Below are 18,781 nucleotides of genomic sequence, written 5' to 3'. Positions count from 1 at the left end.
ATATCTTTATATCCATAAATATTCATACAGTAAATTATTTGTAATGTCTGTGTGTAATACTAAAATATAGAATGCCGAACACGCACACCTGTATTAGAAACTGTCACAATAATTTATTGTAAATATGAAATAGCTACGTATGTATCAGATTATTCAGCATCGATATACATCGAGTGTTTTATGTCTGTTATACTGGTCGTATGACCTAAACGATAACTTTATGCTGATAACGGTGTGGATATGTAAATGACAACTAACCCCGATACCCCTGTGACGATGTTTTGATGTTTTGACACTACGTGAGACAGGTCTTGTAATGGCATTATGTTTTCATTGTTATTTATTTACGAATGATTACATCACTAAATAGTATTATACATATATAAATATAGAACAAATATATATATATATATGTTCTATGTATATTGTTCTATGTGTTTCTCAGATGGAAAGTTTATTGTTTCGAGTACGATGTGAAAAAATAAAAAATAACAGTACTGATTTTTGTTTTTTGAGACGTTTTCAAGACGATTTCAACGTCAACTGTGTTTTTCAAATTAACAGAGTTTTTATAATATATTAAAAGTTAATACGTTATTAAGTTTTTTATTTTTAAAATATGAACTTTTTAGACCTTAAATCTAAAACAAAATTATGGAAGAGAATAAGTTTTTACGTTTAAAAGTTTTACTTTTGTCCTAGCATCATTTTTCCCCCTAAAACTTTGAAGATATTTAACGAACTTTCTTAACATTTTATGAAGTAAATAAATTTTATGTAGTATTTAACTTTCCTTTTTTTGAGTACAAAATTTGTAGGGCCGTAAGTTAGAGAAAACATATCAAAGAAAAGTTAAAACTTGTGTGTTTGGTGTAGTGTAAAAAGCTGAAATAAAAACAGACGTTTTCATAAAAAAAAAATTGAATATCTCTTTCTATTATTTGCATTTATATAGATGCCATTGTTATTCTTTAAGATAATGTCTTAAAATTTCTTTCGATATCTAAATATTAATGGCCGAATACAAAAAAATTAGGATAAGTCCGAATTATTTTTTTTCTATTTCAAAGATAAGAGACCATAAAAAATGTTAGATATGCATTTAAAGAAAATTTATTTAAGAAAACGAAAAAAGAATTCATAATGAAAAAATATCTCTAACAGAAAATTAATTTTCCTGTTTTCTTTCTCCGACCAATAAAAATCTCCTTTAACTTACTTTAATGTTCGTCTTTTCTGCCAAGAAATAAACCATGAAATTCACTCATTATAAAGCATTTTTATTTGTTAACTCCTTAGATGCAAATAAAATGCTGTACTAAACGGTTGTTAAAATAAATTGAAAAAGAATATTACGCTTAAAAACTGTTTAGAAAATCTTTACTTAACATCTAATACTAAGACGATTTTCGATTCTTAAACGATAGTTGGAAAATAAAACTAAACCTGTTGAAAGAGTAGACATATTTAAAGTGATTTATAAAAACAATAATTGCATTTTAGGATACGTAGAACGAACTAAAACAAAATTTAATAGAATAAAGAAGTATTGCGCTCATTAAAAACCATAGAAGTCGACTGTAGCCTAGAATTCCCTTGAAACAGATCACAAAGTGATCTAAGTTTATTAAATATGAAGATTTTAAAGAATGTTTATAATAAACAGGGATTAGATATTTAGGAAATTCATTTTGTTAATAGTGAAGCAGAAACAGAATTATTGAACATCCTGACTCCAGTGGGGTAAGCACCCGCCTTCTGACGATCCCGATCTCCACACCACCCCCTTCTTTCCAAGCTTTGATGAGCTTTACAGGAGGTCGTGTTTTAGACTCTCTAAACCTGATAATACAACAGTCAGTTTGGTCTCTGTCAGGATGCTGTCGATGCAAGCGCCTCGGCTGATATTTCCATCGCTGTATGTACACAACCTACTATCGCCTTCGTATGGCCACTTTCAACCACGACCACCTACCATAACTTACAACCCTTAACTATCAAATAAAGGATTCGCGATCCCCGCGTCTTCCCCTAACACCAAAGGTTTCACACAAAAACTCTACATCTAACTTCAATTAAACTATGTACTCAGATTACATTGATAGACAAAAACATTTTTTTAATGTTAATAAGTGTGATACAATTTCTTGAATTGCGTTTATTACAGATCTTTAAATACAATTTTTCTTCACCCTTAGTTTGAAATAAATTATGTTTAAAAAAAAATTAAGGGAAAATATAGTTAAAATCCGTAAAATTTATAATTTTGCATGGCCATATCTATGTTAGAATGATTTCGCTGATGCTTTTCTTTTATAAATAGCCTCAGGCACATCCCGAATTAATGTCCAACAATAATCGGCTAGCATGTTAGTATTCCATTTCCCTTTATAGCGGCTTTCCATCACCGAAATGTCTTGGTGGAAACGCTCACCGTGTTCGTCACTTACGTCTCCGAGGTTGTCCAGGAAAAAATCCAGATGTGAATAGAGGAAATGTATTTTCAAAGACATATTACATCTCACAGCTCTGTATGAAGAAAGAAGTTAATTAACAATATCGTGGTAATTGTGGGATTTTTTGTTGCCGAGAAAAGTTTTGCAAACGTCTTTAAATGAAGCCCAAACTGCTCTTTATACTTTATTTAACATCGAGTTAAATACATCATCGTTGACCAACTCTCTTATTTGAGGACCAACATACGAGGTGTGATCAAAAAATACGGTGAATGAATTTTTATAGCGGCAACTACCGACGCTACATCCATATGCTGTAATTTGTCCAATAGCGTGATGAACTGAGAAAGGCAGGGACAAGTTGTAACACGTTCTAGCTTGCCAGTCAGCTGCCAGAGCCGCTAGAGTGAGGTTGTGTTTATCGTGTCTGTCGCGCAACATGGATTTTGAGCAACGCATTAACATTAAGTTTTGTTTTAAGTTGCAAAAGAGTGCCAAAGAAGCTCAGGAAATGTTAGAATCGGTATACGGCGATAATGTGGTAACTTTGAAGACTTGGTACACAAGTAGTATGACCGATTTAAAAACGAAAATGAGTCTGTTGAAGACGAACAGCGTGCGGGACGTCCAGTAACCTCAAAAACAGTTGAAAATGTTCAAAAAGTGGAATCAATGGTTCGTTCAAACAGGCGAATGACTATTCGAGAGCTATCGGAAGACCTTAACATCTCGTACGAATCCGTTCAAAGCATTTTAACTAATGAATTGCAAATGAGACGAGTGAGTTCAAAATTTGTTCCCAGACTTTTGAGTGTTGAACAGAAGGAAAATCGTGTGTCAATTTGCACGGAGTTGAAGGGCCGTCTTCATGCAGATCCGGACTTCATGGCCAAAATTGTAATTGGAAATGAAAGTTGGGTCTATGGCTATGACCCTGAGACCAAAATGCAGAGTTCCCAATGGAAAACCAGTTCATCTCCTCGCCCTAAAAAGGCACGTCAGTCAAAATCCAACATCAAGGTCATGCTCGTTGTTTTTTTCGATAGTGAGAGCATAGTGCGATCAGAGTTCGTTCCAAGAGGAACAACGGTAAACTCTGAATTTTATAAGGGTGTACTGCAACGTTTGCGAAACGACGTACGAAGAAAGCGACCAGAAAAATGGACCAATGGCTTCCTTCTTCACCACGACAACGTGCCGTGTCACACCTCGCTTCTCATTCGCGAGTTTTTGGCCGAAAAAAGTGTTCCTGTCTGTCCACATCCGCCATACTCACCGGATTTAGCACCATGCGCGACTTTTGGCTCTTCCTAAAAATTAAAACTCTGCTTAAAGGAAAACGTTTTGACACCATTGCTGACATTGAGAGGGCCACGACCGAGCAGCTGAAAGCCCTTCCGAAAGACGCCTCTAGTCATGGAGTCAACGTTGTGATAAGTGCATTGCTAGCCAAGGACAGTACTTTGAAGGAGATTAAATCGAATTCTATGTAACCTTATTACTTTTTTTAATAAAACATTATTCACCTTTTTTTTTATCACACCTCGTATATTCCTTCTTTAATTTTTCCTTCACTTACATTCGGAAATTTCCTTCTGATGTACAAAAATCCGGGACTATCCTTCTTCATTGCTTTTACAAAATTTGTTATTAGTCCTAGCTTGATTTGGAGAAGGGGTAAAAATATTTTTTGGGGTCAACTAAGAGCTCATGAATAATATTTTTCCCATTTGGAGTTCGTTATCTCGTTTCTTCCAATCTTGGGTAACATAATGTTTATCCCTAGCTCGGCTGTCCCGTTCGCAAAGAAAACACATATACTTAGTATAGCCTAACTGCATGCCTAACAAAATAGCTATAACTTTTAAATCACCACATACGTTCCAACTATGTTTTTTATAATTTATTTTTTCAAGTACGTCTTTCATCACATTTTATGTCTCTTTCAAATTAATACCATAAGCGATTGGTATCGAAGGATATTTGTTACCGTTATGTAGTAGAACCGCTTTTAAACCATACTTGGATGAATCTATGAAAAGGCGCCAGTCCTGAGGTTTATAAACTTGTCCTAAGTGCAACATTAGCTCATCAATATTTGTGCAATAAACCGAATCATTTTCATCAATAAAGTACTGAGAAAGTTTTTTTTGTCGGCTTCGAAAGCCTAAAGTTTTGCATTTTTTTGAAGTAAATTCCAACCTTCCAACCTTTATCCTAACAGTTCAGCTTGATTTTTTGATAAATTTAACTCCCTAACCAAGTCATTTAATTCACCTTGTGATATAAGATGTAGCTTATCGGAAGATAATTCAAAATCAAAATTATTGTTGTCTTCTTCAGCACTGCCTGATTCTTCATCGCTGCTTTCAAAACATTCATTCACAGGTGGCTCAGGAACCGGAATAATTTCACCGTGAAGTACACACCTGATTACAGATTGCAATGAAGGATATTTTATTGTATGTTTAAATTATTTTCGAAATTCCAGACGCACTTGTTAAACAAAAGTAACAATCATGATCCTTTGGTTCACTCCAAATCATAGGTACACCAAATGGCAAAGCCTTCTGTGTACCTTTCAGCCATCCTCTTAAATATACAGAACAATTAGTGCATACAACATGAGAAGCCCACGTCTTATCCTAATCACCAATTTTACACTGAAAGTACAAATGATATGCTTTTTTCTTTAAATAAAGGTGTAATGTTTTTCTACTTGATTTTACGGTAAACTCACCACATACATAACAAAAGGCATGCACATCATTTACACAATTTCAAGGCATTATGACACTGCACTGTTAACAAACTTAAGACGGCAATAAGACTGAACAAAATTAATTCATTCCTAAATCCAGTCCTTAATACGAACAACACAGCTGTGTTTTCAGCTACATGATTTGGACTTGCACAGACATGATTAATGTTGTCCATGAAGGCTCACTCTTCAGTATTAGATATGATGTCTTAATATGTGACTATGATACAAATTAATTCTTTGTTTAGTATTGTTTATTTATAGCTCATAAATTATGTTAACAAAGTATTTGATCGAGTCAAACGCTAAAAAGACTGTCCTCATACCAACAAAACAATTGATCGCAACAACGACAGTTTTATATTGCAATTCAATTTATTCAAAGTCCTCTTGATTTATTTAAAAATCAAGAAACAGATTCGCAAATTCAATTGGTCTCTAATGAAAACATACCCTATCTCTCTCTGCTCTGGTCCGCTTTCGGGAGCGAGGTCAATGCCTATACCCTCCAGCATCGCAGCTCCATCACAGAATTCTTCACACATCCACCTCATCCCCTTCCGTTGGGGTAACAGAATATGTAATAAACTTTTTGAATCTAAACTTATTAAAATCTTTTTTTAAAGGTTTTTAATAATAATGTGACCATTAAATTTTTAGCGAGCGTAGGTTAAGTTTGGTAAGATTATATTTATAATTTTATTTATTTATTTTCTTATTTCAATATAACGTTTCAGTGGCGCCATCTAAGAACTAACTGCATGCCGGCAGATAACTGATAAGTACCAAACACTTTGTTCGTGGGTAGGATAACACCTTGATTGGTTTATTTTCATCTCTTTCCAGATAAAGATAAACCAATCGCTACGAATTATGCATTAGGCCGTTATGGACAACCTGAATCGAAGGGTTTACTTGTTTTGATATCATTTTCTAAATTTTCTCGGGTTATATAAAACGACGACAGCTGTTTGCATTTTTTTGCGTTTCTTAGAAAACTCTTTACAAGTGTTTGTTACAAGTGTCTCCAAACTAGTTTTCCATTCCAGCTACTGCCGAGTCTGGGTGTGTGTGTGTGTGTGTGTGTGTAGACAACTGCAGTTGGTACTGGCTTGCCAGGCCTGACGTAGCTGCATTATAAGTGTAAATGTACCGGTAAACATGTAGTCCGAAATAGACTCAGCTCGACCACTCCTGAGATGCGTGGTTAATTGAAACCCAACCGCCAAATAACTCCGGTATCCAAATTCTAGCGTTCAGATCTATATTAAATCAAATGTCTTTACAACGATTCGAATCTTAAAACTCTTGACTTCGAATCTTAGCTCATATCAAGAGTTTAACCGCTAGACTGACTCGGTGGGTTTTGTTATTATTTTTGATTATTACCCTTTTTTTTCATTTATGTTCTTTTATTGATGATTTATGTGTTTAAGAATCGAAATGGGCATGTAGTTTTAGATTTTTATTAAAATTCCTTCGGTATTTAAAAAAAATGTTGTTTGTTCACTTTGAAAAATTTACAAACATCTGATTTTAGTCATGCGATTAAGAAGAATCGTTTGAGACATGTTTAATAAATATTGGTTCTGTAGTTATAGCAGGATAAACCTAAACCTGTTAGTTTCCTGTGGAACTATTCGGAAAAAGTATGAAATTATATTAAAGTAGCCGTTTGTAATTAATATGGTCTTTGCTAGATTTTTTTAATAGAATTTCTACCTAAGATAATTTTTAAAAGCTTAATAGTTCCAAGTTATAACCGATCATTTTTTTTAATCGGTTCTTATTTTTCTATCCTTTGTATATAAAAAAAATCTGACAACAAAATTGTAATACTTCTGGGCATTGGTTATTTATTCTTATACAGTGGAAAAATAATGGTACATGAAAAAAGTTACCTAAGATTTCATTTTTGGAATGGGAGTAATTTGAGATGAAGCTTTATTATAATAAACTATCATTATATGTTTAAATCAACCAAAAAAGTTTAAAAGATTTAAAAAGTCGTTATGTTTTAATTTTTTCGTTGTTCCACGTAAATAAATATCCTTCCAAGATACTTTCTTCCGTTTTTTTTCTACGTTTATTATGTTAAATAGAAGAAACTAAAAAAAAATTCCACTGAAAGTGTATAACCAATAAGAAGTTATCTAAGATTTCTTATTTGGGAGTTGGTTGAATTACGGTTCACTTTTATTTTAATATTATTAAAAGTTTAATAAACCAAAAAAGTTTTGAAAAATTAAAAAAAAACTATATTTCTTAACTTTGATCTGTTCCCTACCCCGCAATATTGCCATTATTATTTTTTGGGGGGGGGGGGTCGTTGTTTGCACTACTATTATGTCTAGGAATACATAAAAAGATCAGGTTAAAAATATACGACAAATAAAAAGAGAATTTTTTCGATTTTGGCACAAGGGGGAGTTTGAAGCAAATCTAAAAAAAAACGTTAAAAGATAAGCATGCACGCATGTTCTGAGCTTAATTTAAAGTGGGCTTATGTGTGCAAAATTTTGAGAAAATTGTCGCCAAAAAACTATCTTTCCCTCTGAAGATATTGTTTCCAAAATTTTACCAACAAATTGTTCCTTATACGCGAGTCTCAGAACAAAATTTTATTAAATCTGTTTTTTCAGTCAAAATTTATTAAGTTTCAAATACGCCAATACACGTACATACATTACCTCTTACGCTTTTTTTTTATCTTGAAACAAATGAGGTGATGAAACGTCGAGAGATGCAAAAAACCCGTACCCCATTTTTTGACTGATTATCATTCTTTCCTTCTTGCAGCATAGTTCTAGGAGCTATGACGCCAGGAAAGTAGAGATAAAGATGTTTTTAGGTTTAATTTTGTAATATATTACAGAAATATTTTTAAAAAAACGTTCTTTGGATAGTATCACATATTAAAAATATTTTATTAACACAGTTTTCTTAATTTAATGAAAAGAATCTTGTTACAAGTAGTTGAATATATTGTGTATATGTTAAAATGCTAATGGTTTTATTAATTAATAGATCCTGTTCTGTTTATTTTATTAATATTAATGGTTGAAAAATTGCCTCTAGAATGAAAGGATGACAAACACGATAAATATGAATTCTTATGTGACTCATACGGTTGGGGGGAGTGTTGAATGTTCGCGCATCATGTCTCTTACGTAACTTATACCGTATATGCCATACAGGATAGGAGTGATATGAGTGTCCTGGTAATCTTTAAAACTGTTGTCTGTTTTATTTTTTTTCATAAGAATGATTGTTTTATAATTGTTATTATAAAGGTAGGATTAAATTCTTCGTTAATGTCAAAATTTATGTTAATAATAAAACTAAACTGTAGTTGCATTCAGCTATCCCCGATTATATTATAATTAATATGACACGATATTAAATTAGCGTAACTATATTTTTCCAATCCCATTTTGTAATTATAATTGTCAAAAGATAATTTAATAGTGTCGTTACATAGGGTTGTATTTTAATAATAATATGAACTCGTAGTATATAGAATTTTTTATGAAAAATTTTCTAATTTTTCCTCCAATTTTCTATTTATTTTATTGTTTCCGTTAATGTAAAAAGATTATTCTATTTTACGCTACTTGAATCTGTATTAAGTGTTCCCATCGATTAAGAGTTTGCGTTGTTTTACATCTTGAACACCCCGTAAAAAAACGTGCTCGATAAAACTTTTTAAAAATAGTAATATTTTCAAACGCAAATAGAATTCAGTTAAAAATGTTACGATTTATTAAAATTTGTTTATCTCGCATAGTATTATTTCAGTTATGGTAATTCGATGTCAAGAAGATATTTTGTACCACATCATAATACGAAAATTGAAGCTGTAATAACTTCGGTCGATGAATTAGTCGACATAAGGCAATTTTAATATTTTCTTTTTATTATTAAACTCTTCTTCATAATTTATTGAAAGTGTTTAAACAAAACATTTTATGGATAATAATTATTGTGACCATACAGATAGACGGGGTTCTTTTTGAATTTTGATTTATATTATGGTTTTTTTTTTAATTTTTAACGGGTAAGCAACTTAAAAACCTAACTGCTACAGACTAAACGCAGTTTTGATATGAAGGAATATGTATGTTTCTTTTAACATAAATGTTTATGTTAACAATGAAAAAATGGAAGCGTAAAGTAAATTTAATTCTGTATTTAAATCAGTAAAATTTTGTATATTTACCGTACTAACAAAAAATATTCGAAGTGAACGCCTTGCTGCGCGGCGATGCATTTGTGCTCGAGTGATCATGTTGAGAGTAATCTGACACATCGTTGTCGGTGCCCCGATTTCTTGTTGAACGTTCGCCTTCAGCTCAACGATAGTGTGGGAATTCGATTCGTAAACTCTATTTTGCAAATAGCTCAAAAAGATGGCAACTAGACAAATCTGGGTAACACTTAGGGGGCCGTCCTCTGCTGACAGTTCAATCTTCGTTAAAAGCCGCATGACCCCGTACTAGCGAATCGTCTGATGTGTGATAATTGCTCCGTCTTGTTGGAAGAAACCGTACTCTTTTTTACGGTCTCAACTGAGCTGAACTTAGTATTTGTGGAAAATTGTACGGTACATTTCTGTATTGACAATCCGATGAAAAAATATCGGTCGAACTAAACGATTTTCAGAAACAGCACACCTACACCAATTTTTTCATCGTAAAGTGGACGTTCAAACAAACATCCAGTGAGCATTTTCAGTCATCCAATACTCAGTGATGTGCGAATTAACACGCGCGGTTAAATAAAACCGTGCCTCGTCTGACATGAAATACAGCATCGGAACTGCCTGTCCGTGAACATTGTTTTTAAGAAACCGGTCGCAGTAATTAAGTCATTTCGGTTTGTCTGTTTTATGATCGTGATACGGTTCAGATTTAAATCGTAAACAGTCTTGCGGCAAAATGTGTTGTGGTAACCTACGTATAGATTTTTTCAGATCGGCTCATTTTTTCTTTGAATATCGGCTATTTGAAATCCTAACGGAACATTGCTTATTTTGTTTTGCGTTTGAAACCGACCCCGTTTACGCAATTTTTTAATAAATTGTGTTTGCTACTATTCGCTGGGAAAAGGCATTCGGAAATATTTCACCTCAAATATTTGGAGCATTTCTTGAAAGAATTTAAAACCTACATAAGCTTCCATTGTAGCAGCAACCCTTTTCTCGATTGAATAAGGCATTTTCGAGAAACACAATTGTAAAAAAGCGTTTTAGAGAAACACAATTATAAAAGAACGAAACTATGCTGCCCTGAATCTTGAAAAAATTACAACTGACAACAATAGATGAGAATAGTTACATATACAACCCGTATTGGCGCTACGGTGTTATCACGTAACTGCAGTTCAAGCCGGATCAGTACAGTTTTAACTTGCTCTCTTGTAGAAAAACATGTAATCGTTCTTCAAAATTTTGTATAGAATGGATTTATTAATTTCAACTTAAATTTAAAATAAGAAAAATTAAATTCCTTTTTTATGAATAATTGATCAGAGTTAAGCTCGAATCTTGTTCGCGGTATAGTTATTTTGCATTATATGAAAAATGCTAACCGTGACCGGGATACTAACCGGTAACTTGCCGCATATAACTAGAGACGCTTATGTATCCAATTTTATCTTTTATTTCTTTATTTATTTTTTTAACCTCCGGAACCACCGTTAGGTATTGCTTCAGAGAATGAGATAGAAGACAATGTAGCGTGTAAAAATTCCATGCCTGACCGGGATTCGAACCCGGGACCTCCGGATGAAAGGCCGAGACGTAATGCCGATTAATTTAATCCCCGATTTCAGTAATTCCATCGGCTTTCGGTTCTCTTTTAAATCGTATGTAAATTATACTGAACACTGAACTGTTTTAGAAATGTGATATATATCAAAGTATTTTTTATATATGAATAAAATAAATTAAAATTCAACCTTACCAACAATTCGTCTGTTTTTTATTTTAGTTCTTTCGGTCATTCGACCGTCATCTGGAAGTTTTCTTTCAATTTAAAAGTATTACGATTAAAATTAACATAATTACGAGTACATAAAAAAAAGTTACAAAATTATAAAGTATTTTTTAGACGTTTACAACAAAATAAAACTTGTAGGATTTCAGTAATTCATCGAATAGCTTCCCGGTAATAGATTTTTTTTTAATTTTTAAAAATAGAATGATTATTCAGTATTTCAGGTGGTATTACTACTATCCTGTGGGGACGCCGATCGAATGGCAGGAATAATTTTCTATTGTAAATGCACATATAAAAAATTTAAAAACTATTTTTATTTACATATCTTTTTAAATGACACATTTTTTATTTATTTGATAATGTATACTATTTAGGTTCAGTGATTATTGATTTATTGATTTAATTTTATTCATTTCTATTTGCAAATATCTATAATGCAATTTGTAAGGACAATCACCTATAATAACTATATATATCCGCTAAGTTTTAATATATTTTGGGTTAAATAAGCCAGAAATTAACATTAAATGTAAAATCATATGAATTTTATTTTAATAGATTTTATTTTTTTATATCAAAGCATTTTGGATATTTAAATTAATTTTCAATGAGTAGAGGTGAGAAAAATCAAATGGTTACATTGGTATGTAATTTTTTTTTTTAATTAAAAAAACAAATTTTGTACATCATTTTATTTCAGAATGATATTGCACTACAAAACAGTTAATTTAATTTAATTAATACTTCTTTAATTACTTTGTAAACGTTGTTATTGAATAATTGTTAAAATAATATTTTAGATGGATTTTTAATTAAAAAAAAAAAAAAAAACTTAGAAATGGAAAAGTTTAATAAATGTTTATCCAATCTGATTTTAAGTTAAAATGTTAATTACATTTTACAGTTATATCTTATATATATATATATATATTTAATTAACTGTATATTAACGTGAATTGAAGCTGAACTATATCTTCTAATAAAAGATGATGTGAAAGCAGTTCGGTAGTAATGGTAACCAATAATCGCCAGCGGCCGTATTTTTTTCAAAGCTTTTTTTATTCAATAAAGTTGATGTTTGAAAAAAATATATATTATATGGCTATTAGATATATTTTTCTGTAATTTATGAATAAAAAGGTATTGTAATGTAAAACCATTTATTTGAATCTTTTTTGGTTATTAAAAAGTTCCACTTTCTATAAATGAAAATAAAAAAGTTTTATTTCCTTTTCTCCGTTTGATATATGTGTTTTTATTATAAGTGCTTGTTATTTTCTTCTCTTTAGGAGATCTTGAGCTCATCTTGGGACCCGTTTAAGATGGCTGAGATAATCGATTTTAATGGTATATATTACATTATTATAATTACTCGTATTTTGAATTGTTTTATTTAAAACTTATTTGAATTATTTCCTCCCAAAATTAATCGGATCATTTTAAAAAACAGCGTACAGTGAATTTCGGTTAATAGGACTACCGGTTATTCAGCCGTTTAATCGGGGAATTTTTGTTAAAACAGAAACATATTGGTATAACTCATGTAAAATTACGCCGGTTTAACGATCCAAAATGCCGCTTATAAGGCCCGCTAGCTCGTTCGTTTTTTTCTTTTACTTCTAAAACATCACAATTTTATTATCGGTTTAAAATTCTTGACTGTTGTTGAATGTTGTACTGAGGGAGGTAATTTCCTCCTAACACTGATCTGCACAATAAGTAGTGAGTGGCGACACAGATGACACCATGCAGTTATGACGAAGCTAATGTTTTTATTTTCTTCATTATTTTTTATCGGTTTTGCTTTTTTTACTTTCGTTAAAAACTTAATTTTTTTAATCGCTTTTTACTTTGAAGTATTAGTTTAGTTAAAAGTCGATGTTCATAATTAATACGATTCGTCGTCGTGCCGCATAGAGACATGACATTGGCGGAAAGAATTGCTTTGCTAGACAAAGTAAAAAGTTATCCACCAAACACTGGTCAGCGTGAACTTGCAGAACTACTGGGGGCATTAAAAACTAAAATAGCTCGGCTTTTAAAGCAAGAAGAAACTCTTTGCGTTGAATGTTCTAACAAACGTGAAGGAGAAGGAACTTCTCAAAAAAGAAAACGTGAAGGAAAGGACCCGCTCGTTGAGAAAGCTTTAAATGATTGGTTTTCTATCGTTACTAGTCGAGGAGTGAGTAAGTGTCAGTGGTTATATGCTAAAACAAAAAACAGAAGAGCTTGTAAAAAAATTTGGACACTGCGATTTCAAAGGGGCAGTCGGTGGTTGTCGTGTTGAAAATGGAGACGTGAAATAAAAATTAAAAAAGTTCACAGTGAAAAGGCAACCGCCGATACTGACTGCCGAATCACGGAAGAGTTCTAAACTTCCTGAAGTAATGAAGAAATATTCACCGATGACATTTATAACGCAGACAATACGGGTCTGTTTTATCACGCTTCGCCTGATGGGTCTCTCTGTTACAAACAAATCGCGTTATCTGGCTCAAAAAAACCACTGGATCGAATTTCTGTGTAGCACGAATACGTCTGGTACTGACAAATTAAAACTTCTTGTTATCGGTAAAGCAGAATGAGAGAGAGAGAGTGAGAGAGAGAGAGAGAGTTATATTTAGACAAATTTATTTTATTAACTCTAATTTTTCATTAAATAATTTGTTCGCTTCTGGTTTGTTTTAACGTAAACTCAAATTTTTTTCGGATTTTTGCAGAGGTATTTTATGAGTATGTGCTCCTGGTATTAAATTTTTAGGAGACCATACAGCTCCCTTTCTGGCTTGTACAGAGAATAGTGTGCGAGAACACCCATGAAAAGTCCAGTCACACGTACATATACATATTCATATAAATATCTGGTTTATATGTATTATGCTTGACTAAAACTCGTATATATTTTGCATCTATGTACTGAATCGGTTAACAGTAACGTATGATTCATTGTCATTATGAATTCTTGTGCAGTATGCAATCTCCATTCTGAATTGTAATTAGCTATTCGGTTGTTTTAGCCGACTGTCATTTGTAAGCTTAAACGTTGTATAAATACCACTGAAGCGCGTGTGTGTTTCATTAGAAAAACCGCGTTCACAATAGTGCATATCTATTTATAATTTGAACTTTTTCAGCCGTTGTGTTTTTAAGTAATGAAATTTCAGTATTGTTGTTGAGTGTTTCTGTATTTATTTGCAAATATTAAACATTAAATTTAGCCGATTAAACATTAAATTAATTTACGTACCGATTAAGTGTACATTTATATGTAAGTAAGGATTTGTTGTAAAGATTCATTGTTATTATAAAAAGAAAAAACTAATAAAAAATAAAATTTTGAACTAAACTCAGATGCTGGTGAAGAGCATTCTTTTACTAGCCAGGGATGGGTAAAATTAACCTTACTCTGCCATATGTGTTTTTCCTAAATGTTAATTCTCTTTTAAAAAATTATTTTTCATTTTTTCCGAAATTTAAATATCTTAAGTACTTTTTTCATAGTGAACAGCAAAGAGTAGAAGATTCCGTTACTCTCAGTGTATATTTATTGTTTAACTGTAAAATTTGTGTTAACATGGGATTACATTGTTCAAATGTGTTGTGAATAAACTAAACTAATTAACAATATAAATCACGATAATCGTTTATTTTTTGTGAGCCCTCAATCGTTTGACTGGTTTGTAATGCTTCAATCCTTTCTGTTTTTTTGTCAATCTTATGTTTTTCTGATTGAAACATATCTCTTACATTCTCAGTTATTTTTTTATGTATTCTAATTTTTGCCTTCTTTTGTTATATTTAAAACTCTACGTATCTTTTCGTATCGAATTCACTAACCGTGGACGTATTAATTTATGCATCATTAAGTTTGTCGTTGGTTTTTTTCATTCTTCTGTTTAGAAATTCAACTTCTCTTTTCAATTCGTTTTGGCCGGTAGAACGCTTATCAGCTGATTTCAAAGTCGAGAGTTCTGAGGTTCAAATCCTAGTAAAGTTACTTTTTTACGGATTTGAATACTAGATCGTTCATACCGGTGTTCTTTGGCGGTCGGGTTTCAATTAACCACACACCTCAGGAACGGTCGACCCGAGACCGTGCAAGACTACATTTCATTTACATTCATACATATATTCATTCCTCTGAAGTAAGACGTTACGGTGGTTCCGGAGGCTAAACACAAAATAGAAGTAACCCGCTGAAGAACATTTTATAAACTTCCTCTCCTCCCATCAAAAAGTAAATAAATATTGATACAGTTAATTAGTTCATAAGTTAAGAATATCCAAAAGGGGAAGCCTTTGTGAATAGACCAAATTGAGAACCTTTAATGCTTTTTAAATTTTTATTAAAAATAAAATTATGTGCTTTATGTAAGGATATTTTTTTGGAACTTTGCTATTTATTTTTTTTTCTTACCCTCCAATAATTTACATTGAATATCATCGTTCAGAATTTGCACCGTAAAATAATCTGTCTTCTATACTTTACTAGGATTTTTGTGGGGTTGCTTTATTTTATACCTTTAAGACTGGTTTCAACTAACGGATTTAGAAAGTGTGATAAAGTTCAGAAATGATATGGTAAAAAATCTCTCGTTAACGTTTTTAGTACGTTTCATATATAAATGGATCGTTGATGATTATTTTAGTCGTTTTACCTGTTTTTCGATGAGTTTGAGACCTTAATAACTCGCTTCATAATAACGGTAAAAAATTGCCGGTCTTATTTTATTTGAACCGATGTAATCTCATTTCATTGCTGAAATCTTTACTTTTTAATTTCTTTTTTTATCGTTTACTTCTCCTTGGGGTAGGACCCGCTACGAATAGGAACACAGCTTCAAGGGGAAATTCACCCCAGAATTAACTCCTCCGTCTTTGTACGGTTAATCTTACCGACGTCATCGACACCGCGTCCCACGCCCGTTCGGTCTGTAGCATAATCCCCGTGATGTTATCTGGGATGAGCGTGCCGAAATCTCTCAAACTGCTTCTCTGTGTGCAAGAACCGATCGTAATCGAACATTCTGTGTTCTGCGGTGTCTCAGTGCCTGCGCGTACATGCTTGTTTTAAAACAACCGTGACCGGCCAGGAACCCCATCTAGTCGAAAGTAACGAAATAGTGACGTTTTTATTTCATTTACTTAACAATCACAATTTTCGACAAACGTTTTTATGAGTTTTTATAAAAGATTTCTCATTTGATCCATCTCTGATAATGCATCATTATTGATGCATAATTAATTGCATTATTAATTTCTACACTTAATTTACTTCTGTACGGGGGGATGTTTGTAAAAGTAATGGTGGAATATTGTATTGTCACCCGACTTTAGTAACTGCAAAATTTCATCGATCGGCAATGTCAGGAAGTATGTTAAATTAAGGATGCAAGATTTGAGACAAACATGAAAAACTAACATTGCGAGTTAAAGAAAGGCAAATAATAAAAGTACAAAACTGATTTCTAAAATTCAAACCCGTACCGTATTTTCGTTATAGGGTGTAGGGGTTATTTTAAAGATAAAGTCTTGAATATCCGATCGCGTTCGAGTGCTGAATTTACCCATGAAAGAATTTTAGTTATATTGCAAGAAACATCATCAGTGGATTCAGTGTTAGGTTAGATAAATGTCATGGGAATCGTTTGGATGATATAGTTTATAAGTTGTAAGTGAGATTTAAAAAACGAGTTGAACATTTGGATTTGATGAATAGGTTTTCTAATATGGGATTGTAAAACGTAGTTCTAAAAACACATTAAAATACAATAATTGGGACTATTTAAACATCAAGGAAAAATATTTTTTTATTTACTTCTGTTATATGCGCCATATGGAAAAAATGAACAAAAATTCATTACGTTAAGATAAAGCGTTAAATATTCGAAATATTTTATAAAATATTAAACTTGACTGAAGCGGGAATACGAAATATTTTTCGAAATAAATTTTATTATTTTAAATAATGGTATTTGGGATGGTATTTTTTTTTCGGTTAACAAAAATGAAATTGCCATGAATTCCAATTTCCTTTAAAATACATTACTCCTCAATATCTTCTTACCCCCAATATATAAGTTACCAGAAGTTAATTCATAAATTGATTAAACCGTTGCCGATATATAAAGACAACATATGTGTGTTGGTTTCATACATGTACTTGTAGAGAATATTGTTATTAAATTTTTATAATTTGATCTAAGGTTGAAAAATATAAAAATTCAGAGGTGGAGGTAATTTTTGATATATAACAACTTTTTAAAAATTGTTTTCAACTTAAATATATAGACGACTTGAAGATATTTTTTTTTATTTTTGACTTCATGATTGTTTAATATCGTATTGTGCAGGTGTTCCTTATAAAATGCAACCCGTTTGTGTCAGCATATTTAAATAAAAAAAGCATTTGTAAGTTATTAAATAAAATATTTTATTTACAAACTTTCCAAACCTTAAATTCTAGATTAAATGCTAAAAGTGGCTGCCATCTTCATGAATACATGGTTCCACCCTTTTCACTGTGTTTCTTGCAACTGTTTTCAAAGTTTGCGGTTTGGTACTTGAAACAGCTTGTTCGATATCGACCTTCAGTTGTCCACGTGTTCGTGGTTTGTTGCAGTAGGTTTTTTCTTTGAGGTAACCCCTAAGAAAAAAATATGGCGCAATGACATCTGGAGATCTAGGTAGCCATAAGCCATGACCGTTAACGCGATCACCAAAGAAATCGTAGTTGAATGTGCGTAGTGTGATGTTGCACCGTCTTGTTGGAACAAGCAATATCGATTTTCCTCTTCCAAGAGTGCGATGAATTGCAATAAAATATTCTGATGTCGTTCTGCAGTAACGGTGTACTCGAAGAAAAAAAGGACCGATACTTTTTATCGTGATATCGCACACCATACGCCCATCTTCTGCGGTTGCAATTGTTTTTCGTAATATTTGTGAGGATTTTCAGCACTTTAAATCCTACTGTTATGGCTGTTGTAATAGTCGTCCCGATTTAACCACAGCTCGTCTGACAAACTCGAGTCCATAACATGAATACCCTTGCGCACGAATCGACGAAACCAGTGACAATATTCTAGCCGTTTTTCTTTGTCTGTATAAGAAGTTGATGAACTGTTTGAATTCCACATGGTCGTAAGTTTAATTATTTTTGTCGCCCGATGAACGGTTGATTTTTGTAAATTAATTTCAGCTGTCAAGCGTCTAATTGATTTTTTTGGTGAGGCAGTTAATCGGTCTTTGATTTCAGCGACTTTGTCTGCATTCAACAGCCACCGATCTTTTGTGTTGCTTGTTAATAACTAAACATGCCTTTCTAAATTCAGCCGCTAACCTCAAAACTGATGTTTTGTTAGGTGCTGGTTTATGGTTTACGGTGCGAAAACACCATCTTCCCTCTAAATGCACTGAGCGGTTATTATCGCTTTGTTACGGCTATCAGCAGCAGTCTACTGCGTCGGCGCGATGTTCAGTTGTTGGTCGAGTCCATTCCAGTAAAACGTAAGGGAGTTAGGCAGTTAATTCAAATATTATATAAGGCTGTTTGCTGGGTTGCG

General features: G+C 32.4%; 1 protein-coding gene across 1 annotated transcript in view; it reads left to right on the top strand.

Moving 5' to 3' along the window:
- LOC142324261 (mitogen-activated protein kinase 1) overlaps window positions 1–18,781 on the top strand; it is a 466,575-nt gene that overhangs the window by 94,271 nt on the left and 353,523 nt on the right. The window lies entirely within an intron of this gene.

This window comes from Lycorma delicatula, chromosome 4, assembly GCF_047948215.1.
Source record: "Lycorma delicatula isolate Av1 chromosome 4, ASM4794821v1, whole genome shotgun sequence".
Lineage (NCBI taxonomy): Eukaryota > Metazoa > Arthropoda > Insecta > Hemiptera > Fulgoridae > Lycorma > Lycorma delicatula.
This window is presented reverse-complemented; position numbering and strand designations above follow the sequence as displayed.